Here is a 13,889-nt window from a genome sequence, read left to right as displayed (position 1 = left end):
TTTGTAAAGCCAGTCCTGTCCCTTTAAGGCATTGTTAAGATGCATTTGCAAAATGATTTTATCTGCACTTTAACACAAACTTTTATTGAAGGTGCAATACAAAAAGAAAAACAAGTACATATCAAATAAAAAATTTCAAAACAATTGTGTCCCTCCTCTTGAAACCAAATGTTGGCAGCTCCAGGGGATAAAGGGCATTAAAACCCAATGGGATTCCATCTGTCGATCAAGTGAAACATCTGAAGGGTTTCGGTCCGAAACGTTGCCCATCTCCTTCCCTCGATAGATGCTGCTGCACCCGCTGAGTTTCTCCAGCATTTTTGTGTACCTTCGATTTTCCAGCAACTGCAGTTCCTTCTTAAACAAGTGAAACGTCTTGTTGGCCTTCTTGCTGCTGTACCAGGGAACCTGAAATAAACCAGAATCGTTGCAATTGGCAAATAAGCCTAGTTCTTAACTATTATTAGAAATATCAAAATCTCTCCCAATATACATTGGGATGCGGAGGAAATCAGAGCACCCAGAGAAAACCCACACGGTCAGAGAGAACATACAATCTCCGTACAGACAGCACCTGTAGTTGGTATCGAACCGGTTCTCTGGTGCTGTAAGGCAGCAACTCTACCATTGCACCACTGGTTTAATACAGAGCTGCCAAGTTGTCAGAGCATTTCAGCATTCTAGTACCTGAAAATCAGTATTTTGCTGAGGAAATAAGTGTTTTACACTCTGCCATTTCGCTGAAAAAAATGTTTTTTTTTTAATGTGCGATCATACCCATGTCTTCTACACACCTTACTTGACTGCATTCATTGCCATCTCTTTGTATACTGCTGCTTGAATGGCTGCTTCCTGCTTTTAGCACCAGATTATGCTATTTTGGAAGGCTCCCTCCCTCCCCTCCTTGAGCCCACCACTGTTCTGTAAAATCAAGGCCAATCCCAATATAACTGCAATCCCACTGGTAACCAGCATTCTACCATTCCCTGAAAAATAATCAAAGGCTCAACCTCCACTGAGAAAGAGAATGCCAAAGGCTCATTGTTATACGATAATTTTCCTGAACAGTCTGTGACCCATAGCGCTGTGGCCTTAGCGCCATGTTTAAAGCCCATAGCACTGCAGCCGACAGCTCTTTGTTTAAATTTCCACACGTTAAACTGACAGCGCTGTTTAAACCTGGAGCTGGACAGGCAGCGACTCTGGAGAGAAGGAATTTGTGACGTTTCTGGTCAAGACCCTTCTGACTTAACTGAACTCTGTATTTAAAATCCGTATTTACCGACACAAAATCGTACATCAGTATTCTTATCGCATTTCCGTACTACTTGGCAGCTCTGTTAGTATTGAGGGCAGCTTGATGCCCTGGGAAATTACAAGCGCAAGTCCAACACTGCCCAATTCGTTGCGTGATCTCAATCAATGGTTTGATAGTTTCTGGTTTGCAAGGTTATTGTACCGCGCATGGTTTATCTTCCCAACCACTGTAGACTGAGAAGGTCTAGGAATATACACGATGCAGTCATCAGCTTAAAAGCTGGGGACACTTGCTCTCCAACGTCATGGAATGGGACTGTACGTCACAGACCAAAGGTCTACGCTCCCACATGCCACACGGACAGAGCCAGATAAGAATAAACTTGCTGGATGCCCACGTTGGGTTTCTTTAGTTTAGAGATACTCTTATACTAAGGAATGAACATTTCAACAAATCACCTCTTTGCACTGCATCGCCCTGCATTCCTGGCTTTCAGCCGATTCCCCAGTTGAAGATAGACACATCTTTGGTACTGTGCAACACTAAAGCAAAGCAGATCAACAAAGTCACCAATCAACCAAAATCAATACCATTCACTCATCGGTATTCCAGACTCAAGGAAGCAATTGTATCCTGCATGGTTTATCTCCTCAGACACGGCAAAGACTGAGAAGGTCTAGGAATATACAGGGTGCTGCCCTCACCAGCCCAGTGACTGGGGACATGCTTTCTCTCCAATGTCATGGAACAGGACTTTACATCATAGACTACAAGTCTATGCTCCTACACGCCATACGGACAGAGCCAGGCAAGAGTAACCTCGCTGGATGCCCACATTGGAACATTAATGGAGGGGCCAAATCCACTACTGGCTGTATTTGCAAGACCACGGTTTTACAAAGAGTAGTTTGCAAATTGGCATGGCATACAATTACTAATATAATTGGGATCATGTACAAATAAATGTGTAATATTCTACTTGGAGCTTAAATTTGGTGCAGCAACTAATACTCACCATAAGATCTCAGCTACCTTTGCCAAATTTTCTCTCCTGCAAACAAAAGGCATAATTTAATTAGGAGTTCTCCACATCACTCTTACTGAAAAAGCTACAAGCAGAACTATGTTTAACTTATTGGCCTGGTTTCTTCAATTATATTCAACTCAACCTTAAATTCTTGTGTTCAAAGACCATAAAGATTTCATGCTCATCAATATTAAATGAGAATCCCAAAGAAACTAGTAGAAAATTTAGTTTTAATAGAAATTAGCCATGAAATTAGTTGACATTATTTTTGATGACCGTACCCAATAATCCACATTATGGGATACTTTTGACAGAGGGCTAAAGCCCCAAAATGCAGTGGATAATCTCAAAATTCTTCCATCCAACCAGTAAAACAAGACACTATTTTTACTTCCACAAAAGTCACCACGGCATCAATAAAGTGACAATAGTAAAGCTTTTTTTTTTTCAACTGCCCACTCAATAATACAGGTTCACATTAGCCAAAGTAATGGTTTGTTTGGTTTCGAAATCTGATATCATGACACACACACACACACACACACATAGGAGAACGGCACCTGGCCATCACAGTAGTAAACATTAGAGGTTAAAAATTGAACCTCATCAACATCATTTAACCAAGCCACTTCTTGACAATCAAATCAAAACAGGTAAGAGCCAATAATGTTAGTTCAAAGGGCATGACCTGAAACATCACCTATTCATGTATAGGAAAGAATTGCAGATGTCCGAAGAAGGGTTTTGACCCGAAACATTGCAATTTCCTTCGCTCCATATATGCTGCCTCACTCGCTGAGTTTCTCCAGCATTTTTGTCTACCTTCGATTTTCCAGCATCTGCAGTTTCTTCTTATACAAAGAACTGCAGATGCTGGCTTAAATCAAAGATAGACACAAAATGCTGGAGTAACTCAGCAGGAGAGACAGCATCTAAGGAGAGAAGGAATGGGCGAGGTTTTGGGTCGAGACCCTTCTTCAGGCATCACCTATTTATGTTCTCCACAGATGCTGCCAGATCAGTTACTTCAGCACTATCTTTTCACCCCCCCCATCGATATCTGTTCAAGAGCAGTCTCTTTTAAGATACATATACAATTGTAGAAAACTACAACATAACCCATCAGGATCTTTGAAAAGAGATTGCCCATTGTTGACCATGCTGATTTAATAACTGCCCAATGTTTGAGACTAACAAAATATGTAACACTACAGTTGCAAAAGTAGGATCTGAAAGCAAAAAGCTGCAGATGCTAGAAATCAAAACAGAAAATGCCCAAAGCACTTGACATCCTGATCAAAGATCATCAGGCTAAAATGCCAAATGATTCCTCAGATGTTATAGGCATGTACCCTGTATGGTTTATCTTCCCAGTCACAGCAGACAGGGGAGGTCTAGGAATATACAGGATGCAGTCCTCACCAGCTCAAAGCCAGGGACATGGTTGCTCTCCAACGACATGGAACGGGACTGTACGTCATAGACCAAAGTCTACGCTCCCATACACCACACGGACAGTGCCAAACAGGGGCTGCTGGATGTCCACGTTGGGGGGGGGGGGGAATGCTTCATTATTTTTTTATTTTTTTAAATAAAGAGATTCGCCAGCTCAACTCACCTGAAATACGTCTGTTCTCACAGTCTCGACTTGCAATCTTCAGCCACATTGGACATGTATAGAATTCAGTCTCCCTGGAGAAGAAACACATTAAAACAAATCAGTACAAGCCATCAACCTTCCTGAAGTATTAGCATTTTCCACCCCATTCTCAATCTCACCCACAAATTTTCAATCATTTCCCCCAATCAAGTAAACCACAGAAGGTTCACCTTCTTGGTCACTGCAGATACTATGGTGCCTCAGGAATATCTAGGGTGCTACCCATACCAGTCTAAGTCAACTCTCGTTTCCCAAAGCATACAGATGATGCAAGGTACACAAAAATGCTGGAGAAACTCAGCAGGTGCAGCAGCATCTATGGAGCGAAGGAGATAAGCAACGTTTCGGGCAGAAGCCCATCTTCAGAAACGGTGCCTATCTCCCTCGCTCCATAGTTGTTGCTGCTGCACCTCCTGAGTTTCTCCAGCATTTTTGTGTATCTTCGATTTTCCAGCATCTGCAGTTCCTTCTTAAAACACAGATGATGTAACTTCATTTCACAGAAAACTGACGCAGTTCATGTTGCAAGGACACAACCACTCTCCCCAACAACACAGGGGTCACCTGTACTAGGCTTGTCTTGCACAAAGTAAAGAAAATAGTGCAGGCACTTCACAACAAAGACAGCTAGAATGTGCACAATTACACAAGCACTTTTATAAATAACTAAGTGTTCACTTTTCTTAATTCACATCAAATATCTAGACATTTATCCAGTTATTCATGTAGCCCCATCTGATATGTGTCCAATGGATAGTTATGAACATCATGGAACATTCACCTGTTAATGAAAATCTATACATAAATCAAATAGATTTGTTACCTTGAAAAAGCATTAAATTGATAAAATTAAACATTTACCTCCATAAGTACTGCAGCTCGTCTCAGGAATCGATTCCCATGTCCACTATATGATGCCATTGTACTGTGGAAAGTAACAAGTGCAGTTGATTAATTTACACTATTACCATTTCGCCATCAGCCCCAGTACATGTTTTAATTTAAACAGTCTCAAACACAGCATTTTAGCCAATGCAAAAACTTAATATTTACTGCATCGGAAAGACCATTGCACATGTCCACATGGTCACATCATAACTCTTAACCCAAGTATCTTTTGATTATGCACCGCATCTCATTCTGTATCTACTCCTTGCATGTACAACTACCTGAACAGATCCCAAGCCATATTCGAAAACTAATAAGGCTATCCAAAATATTAATATAGTCCCACTTGCAGACTTAACCTCCATTATGATCCAAATTAGAATTTGCCTCTTTAATGGCACATGCTGTGGTTCCTCTCAGGAAAAGAAAAGCAAGATGTGCTATAGATAATATATATTATATCTCAAGGTTCATGATGCAATAAATGCAGGGAATACATTCTGGTCCCATTGATGATGGGAAAGGACATAAAACTAGAAGCCATTGATGTAAAACAAGCATTAGAAATAAGAGTTAAAAGCCAGCCATTCAGGCTGGAAAACAAGGATTGGAAACACGTGGTCAGGAGCCAGATGGAAACAAATAACTTAAATCACGGGAAACAAATTGCCAGGGTCCATACTTTAGTCATGATCATACAATGAGAGGCAAGACCTTTGTCCACCAGACCATGCTCTCCATTAAACACGTTTACACTAATTGCCTGTATCCCCATCCTCTCCCGCATCCCCGCTCTTCCACACACGTGGAGTGATTTACGACGGCAAATTACAAGTCAGTGTGGGGGCTTGTTCAGTGAGTTGGTCGTAACAGAGGCCGGATGAAGCCGCACACTGACCTCCCGGGAGGCAGAAGGTCCCTAGAGCCCCACGGCAGCCGGCAAACCCCACCCCGCCGGACCCTATGCGGGGACTGCCCGCAACGCTGGCGCTCGTAACCCGAGGGAGAGCCATAATCTGTCGGCCGGGCACGGGAGAAAGAAACTCTCCCAATCACAAGAATAAAAACTCCAAACCCGAGATCTATTACTTCATCCACTCACTTTAGAACCAGGGACAATTTACGGAGGTCAATTAGCGTTAAAAAAAATCCGCTGCTCCTCATGCAAAATAAGCGGTTTTTGCGGTGTGGGAGGGAACGGGAGAAACCCAACAGGTCAAGGGGAGAACGTACAAACAGTACCCGTGGTCGGGATCGAACCCGGTTCCCTGGCGCTGAGAATTCCACAAATTCACAATGAAAAAGTTTTTCCTCATCTCAGTTCTGAATGGGCTACACGGTATTCCTGATCCCGTAATAATTGTATACGTTTCTATTAGATCCCCTCTTTAATTAAATTCCAGTGAATACAGGTTCACCCACGCCGCTGCTCCCGGGGCCTACACACACACCGCTACTCCCGGGGCCTCCCCACACCGCCGGTCCCGGGGCCTCCACACACCGCTACTCCCGGGGCCTCCCCACACCGCTACTCCCGGGGCCTCCACACACACCGCCACTCCCGGGGCCTCCACACACACCGCTGCTCCCGGGGCCTCCACACACCGCTACTCCCGGGGCCTACACACACCGCTACTCCCGGGGCCTCCACACACACCGCCCGGTCCCGGGGCCTCCCCACACCACAACTCCCGGGGCCTACACACACACCGCTGCTCCCGGGGCCTACACACACACCGCCGGTCCCGGGGCCTACACACACCGCTGCTCCCGGGGCCTACACGCGCCGCTGCTCCCGGGGCCTACACGCGCCGCTGCTCACCTGCCCGATTACTTTTTTTTCCCAATGTATTGGGCCACTGTTTAATGAACTAAGTTCATAGGGGAACAGAACAGAATTAAATGCCCGATAGTAATATTCCACACTATCTTGTATCATGTACAATCACATCAAATGAAGGTCTGGAAACCGTCAAAGTATAATATTATAATTTGTCTAGACCTATCTCCTCTGGGGTAGGAATTCCGAGTTCGGTTAGCGTGGGCCTGAGTTCTTGAATAACGTACGGATAGATCTCTTTGTGAGGTCCGGCTTTATCCTTCACTGCTTCGAGGATGCCTCACCTGCCGGATGACGATCTCACTCCCTCACTCACTCGGCGGCGGCGGCTGCAAGAGACCGCGCACTCCCCTTACACGCCCTTTTATAGGGCAGCCGCCGACGAGCGCTCACTCCCCCCGCGGGGAGAGAGAGAGAGAGACCCATCCACCGCCTCCTCCCGCTGCAGTGCCGCGGACAGGCCGAGAGACGCAACGCTTCACAAACCCGAGTTAGACACAAATTGCTGGAGTAAGTCAGCGGGTCAGGCAGCATCCCTGGAGTTAAGGAATGGGTGACGTTTCGGGTCGAGAGACACCATCCTGGCCACACACTCATCTCCCTGCTACCTTCAGGTAGAAGGTACAGGAGCCTGAAGACTGCAACAACCAGGTTCAGGAATAGCTACTTCCCCACAGCCATTAAACCTGGCTCGGACAAAACTCTGATTATTAATAACAATTTTCTGTTATTTGCACTTTATCAGTTTATTTATTCATGTGTGTATATATTTATATCATGGTATATGGACACACTGATCTGTTTTGTAGTAAATGGCTACTATGTTCTGTGTGCTGAAGCAAAGCAAGAATTTCATTATCCTATACAGGGACACATGACAATAAACTCACTTGAACTTGAACTTCAGACTAAGAGTTCTTGGTTTCTTGGTCCTCCAAAATATTCCAAATGGAATTTAAACTGGAAGGGAGGGCTTAAGCCAGAAAGGGTTATTGGGAAGAAAGAGTTACTTTAAATTTAGTTGCATCTGGTTGGGTAACTATAGTTGGGTGGAGATTATTCCATGCTTTAATTGTGCGGGGGAAGAACGAATTGCTGTACACATCTGTCTTTGTAGCTGGGATCACAAATTGGCCTCGTCTGCTCCTAATTGGTTTGGGGTTGGTGTAGGTCTTGTAATCTATGTCGAGCTGACCATTTAACATTTTGTCAGGGCACATTGGATGGTGACTGCTGGATCTCAGAGACAATACTTGCACAATCTGGTGCCTTAAATGTCATAAAGTAATTGAGTCATAAAGCATGGAAACAGGCCCTTCGGCCCAACTTGTCCACACAGGCCACCATGTCCCATCTACACCAGTCCCACCTGCCTTGCGCTTAGCTCTTATATCCCTCTAAACCTGTCCTATCCATGTACCTGTTTAATTGTTTAAACGTTTGCGATATCTGCTTCCACTACCTCCTCCGGCAGTTCGTCCCATACACTCAACACCCTTTGTGTGAATAATGTACCCCTCAGATTTCTATTAAATCTTTTCTCCATCACTTTAAACCTATGTTCTCTGGTCCTCGATTCCCTTACTCTGGGCTAGAGGCTGTGCATCTCCTTGATCTATTCCTCTCATGATTTTGTACACCCGCTCCAAGGAATATAGCCTTAGCGTACTCAACCTCTCTCTATAGCTCATACCCTCGGGTCCTGGCAACCCATGTAAGGTGTCCCATCCTTACTCATAAAGGCAAATGGAGATTATTCCATCACACCTGTTAAAAGGGCTTGGGATATTTGGAGGTAAGTCATTCGCCACAGGATATCCAGTCTCTGACCTTCTCTTAGCGGTGGGAGATTACAACCTTCACGTGGTCCGCCCTGTTTCAACGAATGCAATCAACCTGGTGTGCACAATCAAATAGAACAAGTTGTCCCACAACTTTAGGATGTGCACGCCATACGCAAGAAGAACTTCTCTTCATCTGTCTGTGGAATTCTCTGCCTCAGAGGGCAGTGGAGGCAGGTTCTCTGGATGCTTTCAAGAGAGAGCTAGATAGGGCTCTTAAAAATAGCAGAGTTAGGGGATATGGGGAAAAGGCAGGAACAGGATACTGATTGGGGATGATCAGCCATGATCACATTGAATGGCTCGAAGGGCCAAGTGGCCTACTCCTGCACCTATTGTCTATTTGGCTAGTCCATATGAGTTTTGGATGTTGAAACTGGTGATTCTAAAGCCATTGAATTCAAGCATGTGTGAATAGACACTCTGCTGGAGGTAGAAACATAGACATAGAAACATCGAAAATAGGTGCAGGAGTAGGCCATTCGGCCCTTCGAGCCTGCACCGCCATTCAATATGATCATGGCTGATCATCCAACTCAGTATCCTGTACCTGCCTTCTCTCCATACCCCCTGATCCCTTTAGCCACAAGGGCCACATCTAACTCCCTCTTAAATATAGTCAATGAACTGGCCTCCACTACCTTCTGTGGCAGAGAATTCCAGAGATTCACCACTCTCTGTGTGAAAAATGTTTTCCTCATCTCGGTCCTAAAAGATTTCCCCTTATCCTTAAACTGTGACCCCTTGTTCTGGACTTCCCCGACATCAGGAACAATCTTCCTGCATCTAGCCTGTCCAACCCCTTAAGAATTTTGTAAGTTCTAGCGAGTACAAACCGAGTCTATCCAGTCTTTCTGCATATGAAAGTCCTGACATCCCAGGAATCAGTCTGATGAACCTTCTCTGTACTCCCGTTATGGCAAGAATGTCTTTCCTCAGATTAGGAGACCAAAACTGTACGCAATACTCCAGGTGTGGTCTCACCAAGACCCTGTACAACTGCAGTAGAACCTCCCTGCTCCTATACTCAAATCCTTTTGCTATGAATGCTAACATACCATTCGCCTTCTTCACTGCCTGCTGCACCTGCATGCCTACTTTTAATGACTGGTGTACCATGACACCCAGGTCTCGTTGCATCTCCCCCTTTCCTAATCGGCCTCCTAATCAGTAGTCATTGCACTGGCACCTATTTGATGTGAACGTTGCTATTGCCACTTATTGGCACATGATGAATGTTGCCTGAGCCTTGCAGCATGCAGGCATAGGCTACTTCATTTGCCAAGGTGTTGCAAAGGGACACAAAATGCTGGAGTGACTCAGCAGATCAGGCAGCATCTCTGGTGCAAAGGAAAAGTTGATGTTTTGTGTCGAGAGTCGGGGGGAGAGGGAAACTAGAGGTGTGAATTGAACATTATGCAATCAATAGCAAACACCTCAGATTCTGACCTTACAATGTAAGGAAAGCAACTGATGGTTTATCCCAGGCCACCACCCTGAAGAATTATTGTTGTGATGTCCCATGGCTGCCATTATTGACTACCCAACGACAATAATCATTTACCTCAATGCAAGGTACATCTTCAGCTATGGGAGTGGTTTTTCCTTGATGTGCATTCAATTTTACCAGGGCTCTTTGATCGCACGTTTGGTCAAACTTTATCTTGATGTTAAACCCAGTCTCACCTTTGGAACTTAGCTTTTTGGATCAAAATGGTGATTAATTCTGGAACTGTGTGATCCTGGAGTGAACCAGACTGTGCAATGATGAACAAGTGCTGCTTGATATACCAATGACAGCTTCCTTCATTTTGTCAATTATTATGTGAAAACCAATTGGGTGATCAGATCAGATTTGATTTATTTTACTTTTTGAGAACAGGACACACTTGGGTAATTTACTTTATTGTTAGGTAGATTTCAATGTGGGAACTAAACTGGAACTTGTGGGTGTATGGAACATGTTGCCAGAGGAGGTACTTGAGATGGGAGCTATTGCAATGTTTAAGAAGCAATTGGACAGGGACATGGATAGGACAGGCTTGGAGGGATATGGGCCAAACACAGACAAATGGGACTAGTGTAGATGGAACATATTGGTTTGTGTGGAAAAGTTTGGCTTTAGGGCCTGTTTCCACACTGTATGACTCTAACTTGGCTAGAACCATATGTTTAAGAAGGAACTGCAGATGCTGGAAAAATCGAAGGTAATAATAATAATAATAATAAATTTTATTTATGGGCGCCTTTCAAGAGTCTCAAGGACACCTTACAAAAATTGAGCATGTAGAGGAAAAACATGTAAGGGGAATGAAATAAACAGTAGAGACATGACTAGTACACAAAGTAAAGACAGAATTCAATACAAAACACAGTATGAGGCAATTAATGCAGATGAAAAGGGACGGGGACGTGGGGCTAAGGATAGGCAGAGGTGAAGAGATGGGTCTTGAGGCGGGACTGGAAGATGGTGAGGGACACGGAATTGCGGATCAGTTGGGGGAGGGAGTTCCAGAGCCTGGGAGCTGCCCTGGAGAAGGCTCTGTCCCCAAAACTGCGGAGGTTGGACTTGTGGATGGAGAGGAGACCAGCTGATGTGGATCTGAGGGACCATGAGGGTTGGTAGGGGGAGAGGAGGTCAGTGAGATATGGGGGGGCCAGATGGTGGAGGGCTTTGTAGGTGAGGACCAGGATTTTGTAGGTGATCCGGTGGGAGATGGGAAGCCAGTGAAGTTGTTTGAGGACTGGAGTGATGTGATGCCAGGATTTGGTGTGGGTGATGAGTCGGGCGGCTGCGTTCTGGACCAGTTGGAGTTGGTTGATGTAGGTGGAGCTGATGCCAAGGAGACGTGAGTTGCAATAGTCCAGTCGGGAGGAGATGAAGGCATGGATGAGTCTTTCAGCAGCAGGCGGTGTGAGAAAGGGTCTGAGTTTGGCGATGCTGCGGAGATGAAAGAAGGAGGTTTTAATGACATGGCGGATGTGAGGCTCAAGGGAGAGGGTGGAATCAAAGATCACGCCAAGGTTGCGGGCCTGGGGAGATGGGGAGACAGTGGTGCCGTCGATGGTGAGAGTGGGGTTATTGATTTTGCTGAGTGTGGCTTTGGAGCCTATGAGGAGGAATTCTGCCTTATCGTAGGTAGATAAAAATTCTGGAGAAACTCAACGGGTGAGGCATCATCTATTGAGCGAAGGAATAGGTGACGTATCGTGTCGAGACCCTTCTTCAGACCATAAATGCTGCCTCACCCTCTGAGTAGTAAATGCCTACTATGTTCTGTGTGCTGAAGCAAAGCAATAATTTCATTGTCCTATCAGGGACACATGACAAAAAACTCACTTGAACTTGAATTTGAGTTTCTCCAGCATTTTTATCTACCTTTAGATAGAACCACAGGTAATTCTGGACCCGAGGATATTTGGGACCTCGGATGTTGGAATATGGAGCAACAATCTGTTGGAGGAATTCAGTGGTATGAAGGTCCATCAGTCTCAGTTCATCAGTTTAGTTTATTGTCATGTGTACCAAGGTGATGAAAAGCGTTTCACTGACCCAAAATGAAGACTGTCCATTTCCATATACAGAATCTGCTCATCTCGCTGAGTTCCTCCAATCAAATAAAAGTTGGGTTGTTGCCCAATTCCACAGATTTTGCTCTTTCCAATGCACCCAGCCATTTCTTGATGTCACATGGAGTGAACTAAACTGGTCAAGTGATCTCAGGAGAAAGGCACAGTGAATCATCTACTCTGCATTTCTGTTTGAACAGCTTTGTCTTAGCACTCAATCTGGGCCCTGCCACTGTTGAGGTTGTGGGTGGACTTGAAACCACCTTCTTTCATTAGCCGCATTTAGAAAAAAATTCCACTACCAAATCATCATTACATAAAGTAGGACTGCAGACCTTTGATTACAAGATTCCACCAGTAGATGGAACACCATGACTGCAGAGTGTACGAGTGTACTTAACTGCGCAATGTGCAGTAGATGTGCACTCAATTGCATAGCTGAGAAAGTTTGGCATGACCCAAACAACTTACACCAACTTCTATAGCTGTAGAAAGCATTTTATCCTGATGCATCTGGTTTGGGAACTTGTGTAAAAAAGAACTGCAGATGCAGGTTTAAATCGAAGGTAGACACAAAATGCTGGAGTAACTCAGCGGGCGAGGCAGCATCTCTGGAGAGAAGCAATGGGCGACGTTTCGGGTTGAGACCCTTCTTCAGATTGATATCAGGGGAGGGGGCGGGACAACGATAGAATGTAGTCGGAGACAGTAAGACTGGCGGAGAAGAGGGGATGACCAGTCTCAATGGTCCATGTTTTCCCCAGCCTGCGTGTTGTAGAAGAAGTCGATAAAACGGGCTACATCAACAACTCTGTCATTTCTGCTGAGTTTGTTGTGACATACAACATAATAAGGATGTTCTCAGTGCAAATATGTAGGAAAGAACTGCAGATGATGGTTTAAACCATAGACACAAAAAGCTGGAGTAACTCACTGTCTGAAGGGTCTCGACCCGAAACACCACCTATTCCTTTTCTCCAGAGATGCTGTCTGACCCAGAGTTACTACAGCTTTTTATGTTATCAGTGCAAAGATGGAAGTCTGTCTCTACATAGATTATATGATGGTCACTTCTACACATTTTATTGTAAATGGTGCATCCACCATAGGGAGTTTAGTGCGCACAAGGCCGTTGGTTTATCCATTGTTGGTGCACTACCTTCCTGAGACAGTCCGGAGGCCACCACCTTCAGGACTTCAGCTTGGTTGTGGGGTGGAAGATTGCAAGCTTCACGTGGTCCACCCTGTTTCGACTAGTGCAATCAACTCGACGTGCACAAATGGAAGATCAAATAGAACAAGTTGTCCAACAACTTTAGGCTGTGCACGCCACACAAAAGAAGAAGCTTGGTTGTTGGCGGTGTTAACCAACCTTTCTTGGTGATGGATATTGAAGTCCCAGCCAGAGTACATTTTGTGCCCTAGAAACCTTCCATGCTCTTTATAAGTGTTTGACATGGAGGAGCATGGATTCATCTGGTGAGGAAGGAGGTTTCCTAGTCTATATTTGACCTGATGCCACAAGACATAAGGATTTCCAGCACTATCCTCCCTAGACTCATCTGTCTGTATGTCCTGTTTCTGCACTGGTTGGTTTTCAACTTGGTCTTTTAACCTTCCTTCCAGTACAATATTTCATAATTGAGGAGCAACTGTGTGTCTTTTCTGTGCTGGAATGGTGTTAAAAACTCCCTTTCCTCAATTATTTACCTTCTACATCGGTGCTAGACTGTGAGGTTGCCAAGTTTGCTGACGTTGTGAAAATAGGTAGGAGTGTATGGAGTGATAAGGATATTTATAATAGA

General features: G+C 44.7%; 1 long non-coding RNA gene and 3 other non-coding genes across 4 annotated transcripts; all 4 read right to left on the bottom strand.

Annotated features, from left to right (window-relative positions):
• Window positions 1-362: 362 nt before the first annotated feature.
• Window positions 363-7,028, bottom strand: LOC116988367. Its single transcript, XR_004415920.1, has 6 exons — window positions 6,958-7,028; window positions 4,807-4,870; window positions 3,904-3,977; window positions 2,274-2,309; window positions 1,717-1,800; window positions 363-408 (listed from the first exon to the last, which is right to left on the bottom strand). It is a non-coding gene; the product is annotated as an uncharacterized LOC116988367 (long non-coding RNA).
• LOC116988673 lies at window positions 1,452-1,660 on the bottom strand. The gene has a single exon (XR_004416025.1). It is a non-coding gene; the product is annotated as a small nucleolar RNA SNORA73 family (small nucleolar RNA).
• LOC116988671 lies at window positions 1,883-2,098 on the bottom strand. Its single transcript, XR_004416023.1, has one exon. It is a non-coding gene; the product is annotated as a small nucleolar RNA SNORA73 family (small nucleolar RNA).
• LOC116988672 lies at window positions 3,630-3,836 on the bottom strand. Its single transcript, XR_004416024.1, has one exon. It is a non-coding gene; the product is annotated as a small nucleolar RNA SNORA73 family (small nucleolar RNA).
• Window positions 7,029-13,889: the final 6,861 nt, after the last annotated feature.

This window comes from Amblyraja radiata, chromosome 27, assembly GCF_010909765.2.
Source record: "Amblyraja radiata isolate CabotCenter1 chromosome 27, sAmbRad1.1.pri, whole genome shotgun sequence".
NCBI lineage: Eukaryota > Metazoa > Chordata > Chondrichthyes > Rajiformes > Rajidae > Amblyraja > Amblyraja radiata.
Note: the sequence above shows the minus strand (reverse complement) of the source record. Positions and strands in the feature narration are given on the sequence as shown.